Here is a 6000-nt window from a genome sequence, read left to right as displayed (position 1 = left end):
ATGAACGGGGCCCGCAGCCGGCTGCAGCTTCCCAGTCTGGTTGCCAATGTCTGCCTTTCTCCTGCACCTGTGTATGTATCTTGACTACTGTGCCTGGGCACTGGTAGTCCGCTCCCCAGCATATAAGTGTCGTATGAGCCCGTTTGCCCGCAGACGCTGGCCCTTTGGATCTCTGGCCTTTGGCGGTGGCTCCTATCCGGACGGGTTGGGCTGTTGCCTTCAATTGGTACTTAGGTGGGAATGAACCCCTGAGGTCCAGACCACAATCAGTTTATTTGACTATGGTGGTGGCTTATAGCCTAGTTCGGGGTCTGAATACCCTGCCTGGTGCTCCGGTATCCAGTTGGCTCCCCGGTTCGGTTCCGGCGGGCCACTACCCTGTCCCGGTCCCTTACGGTTCCACCGGTTGTATTCCCAGTCTCCTGCAGGTGGCCACTACCGTCTGGCTACCTGACTGATCGGCGGTCCTAGGCTCCAACCCAGGACCCACGCAGAACTGTGCTCCTCTCACTTCCAAACTTAATCTCGATCTGCTTGTGTTTCCTGCCTCAGGCCACTAGACTCCTCGGAGGGCGTGTCTATCCGCCTGACTTTGCCCATCTGGTGTGCCTGTCTGACTCTGAGGGAGGCAATCAGGTCTATAGTTGACTGATGGTACCTTACTAGGGTGGGGGTGTATGTGGTGTGTGTAGTGACCTGTGACCCCTGGGTGTCCAGGGCGTCACATTCCCCCTTGGTTTAATGCAGACCATCCGCGGGCTGCCCGTCCGTCACCGGTTTTTATTTTTCTGTAAAATAAACAAACAATTGAAAAACATTAAAAAAGCATTTTTCATTTCTTCCCTTACGGGAGGCACATTACTTGAACTGTTGCAAACGGGAACATTTTTATTAAACATATGGGGAACGGGTCCATGTCCTTCCGCTTTCCCACCCAAGCAACCTAGACCTTGATGCTGCCCCTAAGAAATGGGCAGCACCCCTTTTCCCCAGTCCGGAAACAGGAACCTGGCCAGGCTAACAAGCGGGAATGGGTACGGTGCTTCGCACCCGGCAGTCATTCAGAGGCCCCACGTCCAAGGGGACCCCTGACCCGGAGGATGGTCACCGGTTCTGATGGTGACCGGACCCCAGCCTGCTCTGCTGCGGGTCCCTCCTCCAACCAGCCTCTCCAGAGACTGGCAGTTGCGGGAAGGGCAGTTGGGCAATATTTACAAGCCCAATAGTTATTGGGTGGCTTGCTAGTTATCAGCCTTGTCTTTGGGGAAAAAGGGGACAACATCAGTCCCAACAGGGACGGGCACTTCAGTAGCCAACGTGCTACCACAAAACACTGTTGGTCCCAACGGGGACTGCCCTTTAGACAACAGGGATCCGCTGCCCTATTTCAGCTTTCTCCATCAGGGTAAAACTTTGCTGCCGGCACAGTCTCCTCCTGCAGCTTTCCCACAGTCCACCACCGGGCAGCACGAGCCCCCAATGCCACCTGCACTCACGGGCGACACTGTCCCACAGGACTCCATTTTCAGCCGCCGGCGGTGCGGGTACGACAGCTCCTCCGACCAGATTCCTTAACTTTGGGAGTTAACGGGAACATCAACAGGGTCCCAACGGGACTTTAACATGGTAGCCGGGAACCGCTACCTTTCAACACTCTTCTCTTTAAACAGCGATCTCGTGGCGCAGTTGCCGTAGCTGCCGCTACCAGTATGGAGCATCTTCAACCTGCTCCGGGTCAGCTTGTGTGGGGGACGGGCCCAGGTGGAATCCCTCCGTGCCGGCTACGACTGACACCTTCGGTAACGAGGGACCCCGCTGTGACGTGGCCTCTTCTGCCGCTTGACAGCTACATCCCGGCCGTACCTCAGCCGAGGTCAGGTGTCTGGGAGCGGTCATCGGGACTTGCGGTGCTGGCTTCGGGCCGAAGATCGCCTCCGTTGCGGCCAGGCTGGAAGCCTGGACGGGTGCCAGGGTGGTCACAAAAGTAAGGCCCGGGTGCCCCAGGTCTGGGCCCTCTCCCTCAGATGCTGCAGGCTCCACTACCGGTGACAGGGGTAACGAGTCGGTCGGGGCGGTGGCCGCGGGCATGGGCAGTGAGGGAGGTGGCGTGGTGGATGGGAGCAGGCCGGGCCCCTCAGCCGCAGCGGCCGTTCCCTCGGGGACATAGGAGCATGGGTCGCTTACCTGCTCCTCTGAGACCACCTCCACTTCATATGCCCGCACGGTTGAAACCAGGCCCTTCTTCTCCGACGTGCACTCCGCCAGCATGGAGTGGACCTTGGCCTGGAGCTCCTGGCACATCTTGCTGCTGGGTCCAGGAACGTGTTGCGGCAGAGTCCTGGCGTCCCTGCACTCTGCAGCGCTAATTACATGCCTCCATTCTTCACCTGCTTCTCCCCCTCGGTCTTTCTACAGCACTTTTCTCTTTGGGGGCGGGGCTTCACTTTCGCGCCTTCACTGCTCGGGGAAGACGACTCGAGCGGGAAACTTTCGCGCCCAAGATGGCGGATCTTCAGATTTTTCAGCGGGACGCCGCTGACTGGAACCACAAGGCGCACTTCTGCCGGTAAGTAGACTGGTTCTATCCTGTTCGTGACACCAGAAGAGACTGCCGAGCCGCTCGGATCCGTGCTCGCGTTTTACAGGTGGTGGCTCGAGCCTCTCATGGACTCGGGGGTCACGTCGCTCTGCAAGGGAGGTTGCCGCTACGCGCGGGGGATGCGGGTATTTGGTTTTGGGATGATTGTTCGTGACGCCACCCACGGGTTGTGGTGATTGTGGACACCACCGCTGCGGTGAAGGTGCGGGGACTCCTGGAAATGGTGTAGTGGCGCAGCTAGGTGTCGAACCCTCCGTGGGTAGGGGATGTTGGTCCCGGGGCCCGGTTGCCGAGGGCCGGGGTGCGGGGCGCAGTGTTGCAGTGCAGCGCAGTGCGATGCCTGAGGGCACTGGTGTACTCACGATTAAACCACACAGAGTCACTGATAAACCAAACGGGGTGATGAACGGGGCCCGCAGCCGGCTGCAGCTTCCCAGTCTGGTTGGCAATGTCTGCCTTTCTCCTGCACCTGTGTATGTATCTTGACTACTGTGCCTGGGCACTGGTAGTCCGCTCCCCAGCGTATAAGTGTCACAGGAGCCCGTTTGCCCGCAGACGCTGGCCCTTTGGATCTCTGGCCTTTGGCGGTGGCTCCTATCCGGACAGGTTGGGCTGTTGCCTTCAATCGGGACTTAGGTGGGAATGAACCTCTGAGGTCCAGACCGCAATCAGTTGATTTGACTATGGTGGTGGCTTATAGCCTAGTTCGGGGTCTGAGCACCCTGCCTGGTGCTCCGGTATCCAGTTGGCTCCCCGGTTCAGTTCCGGAGGGCCACTACCCTGTCCCGGTCCCTTACGGTTCCACCGGTCATATTCCCGGTCTCCTGCAGGCGGCCACTACCATCTGCCTGTCTGACTGATCGGGGTTCCTAGGCTCCAACCCAGGACCCACGCATAACTGGGCTCCTCTCACTTCCAAACTTAATCTCGATCTGCTTGTGTTTCCTGCCTCAGGCCACCAGACTCCTCGGAGGGCGTGTCTATCCACCTGACTCCGCCCACCTAGTGTGCCTGTCTGACTCTGATTGGAGGCAATCAGGTCTTTGGTTGACTAATGGTACCTTACTAGGGTGGGGGTGTATGTGGTGTGTGTAGTGACCTGTGACCCCTGGGTGTCCAGGGCGTCATGTGTCGCCCTGGGCAAGCCAGGGGACACAGGTCATCACACCACCACACCCTACATCCCAGTTAGGAACACCAAAGCTAACCAAAAATCCTTGTTGCTTTCCTCCAGAGGCTGATGATTCACACCAGTGGGTGGGCCAGGTGGTTGGCTCCGCCCACCGAGGAGTTCACAGCTCTGGAGGCGGGAGAAACCAGGCAGAAAGCTCAGGGAAGAGCTAGGGTGAGGAGTTAAGTGAGGAGTAAACAAGTGAAGTAAAGGAAGTAAAGTGGTAAAGGAGGAAAGCAAGAGTGGTGACAGAAAGAAAGCCTGAAGTAGTCCAGCTGTGTGCAGGACAGGTCAGCAAGGTCAGCAACGGCGGTGACTGTCTGGAGGGGGACCGTTTGGAAGTTCCTGGAAGGACCGCGGACGGGTAGTGGCCCGGCGGTCTGGAGCAGTGTTCCGAAGGACAGTCAGCACCAGGGCAGGGGCCTCTCGGACCCTGGCAAGGCTAGGAGTCGCCATAATTTGCCAAATCCGTCAGTGAAGGGGACGTAAATCCCCCAACAACCAAGTCCCGATTGAAGGCAACAGCCCAACCAGAGTAGGAGAGACACCGCCACCGCCAGGGCACCAGTTTCTCAGGGCCAGCGCCTGCGGGCAAAGAGTAGAGCTCCTCCGGTCCAGCTTGAAGCCGGGGAGCGGGTTACCGGTGGGAACCCATCGCTACCAACACAGAACAAAGGTGCAAGGAAAAGGGACATCACCGTCACCTACTGGGAGAGCAAGTGCAGCCGTCCGTGGGAACCGTCTTTCCAGCCGTGTGGTTTACCGTAAAACTGTGTCAACGTCTCAGGCTGAGTGAGTACCACAGTGCCGCAAGGCACAGCGCTGCCCCCTCGTCCCTGCGCCCACCAGGCCCTGCACCTCCCTCACCATCACCGGGCCCCGGGATCACCAACCCCTACCCACGGAGGGGCAACACAACACCTGGCTGCTCCGCATCACCATCCCCGGGATCCCCATACTGAGCAGCGGTGGTGAAATCACCACAACCGTGGGTGGCGTCACGGACAATAATCATCCCCACACCCAACAATCCCCTTTCACTCACGGGCGAGGAGCGCCGCTCGAGAACCCCCGGGATCCGGCCCACAGCTCGAGCCACCACTGAGCAGCAGCCGCCGGACTCGAGCAGAAGGGGTGAGCGTAGTGTGCTGACACCCTCCTCCCCGCCCGCGACAACTTGGCGTCACGAACAGGATCTTACCGCTCTGCCGTCTGGTAGAGGTGCGCCTTGTTACCGCCGGAGGTATCCGGCAGGAAAATTTCAGAAGCCGCCATCTTTGGCGCGAAAAGTTCCCGCTCGAGCGTCTTCTCGAGTAGCTGAGGCGCGAAGGCCAAAACCCCGCCCCGAGAGAGGAGGGGCCGGAAAGAGCTAAAGGGGATGGAAACAAGATGTCTGCGCCCGATGGAGCCGCTGGAGGAGCGGTGGTCGCAGCCGCAGCGGCACCCGCGGATGGGAATGGGCCTGCCCAGGTCCCGGCCGTACCGGCGGGAGGTGCCGCGGCCCCCGCGCTCGCTCAGATCATGCCGTTCTCCTTGCCCTATGCGCCCGGAGCTGCCTGGCTACCGCAGTATGACGGGAAACCGGATGCCTTACAGGCCTTCCGGAAAAAGCTTAACCCGTTGCTAGAGCTGTACCCCCTGACTGATAAGCAACGTGCAGCGATAGTGCTAGGCCAGTTAACCGGTGCGGCTGAGCAGGAAGCGGAGACCTGGGCCGAGGGGGACCGGCTCTCTGTAGCCACCATCTTTGAGAAGCTACAGACTGCCTTCGAGACCCGGACTGAAGCTGAGCTGAGGATGCAGTTTTACCAGTGCCAACAACGGGCTGGGGATAGCATTCGGGACTATGCTTTACGTCTGCAAACCGCTCTCCGCACACTGAAGCGGGTGAACCCTATCAATGAAGCGGATAGCAACAAGATGTTGGTGGAGCAATTTGCGCAGGTGATGGGGTCTCCTGAGGATCGTAAACAACTCCGGCTGTGGGCCCTGGAACACCCTGATGTGGACTTTGCTGTGTTAAAGGAGCGGGCTATTAAAGCGCTACAGCCCCCAGCTGCAGAAGTTCGGGAACCTGCCCCATGGCCCGTCGAGACGGCCCCCGTTGTGGCGGCCTCTTCCCTACCAACCTCTTCAATACCTACAGCCCCAAGCAGCACCGTGGAAGAACTGGCAGCCCAGGTCCGTCGCATGGACGGAGACCTCGCCAAGATCCTTGCTGCACTACAAC

The sequence above is a fragment of the Anomaloglossus baeobatrachus genome, chromosome 7 (assembly GCF_048569485.1).
Source record: "Anomaloglossus baeobatrachus isolate aAnoBae1 chromosome 7, aAnoBae1.hap1, whole genome shotgun sequence".
NCBI lineage: Eukaryota > Metazoa > Chordata > Amphibia > Anura > Aromobatidae > Anomaloglossus > Anomaloglossus baeobatrachus.
The sequence above is the reverse complement of the archived record's forward strand: the minus strand, read 5'-3'. Positions refer to the sequence as shown.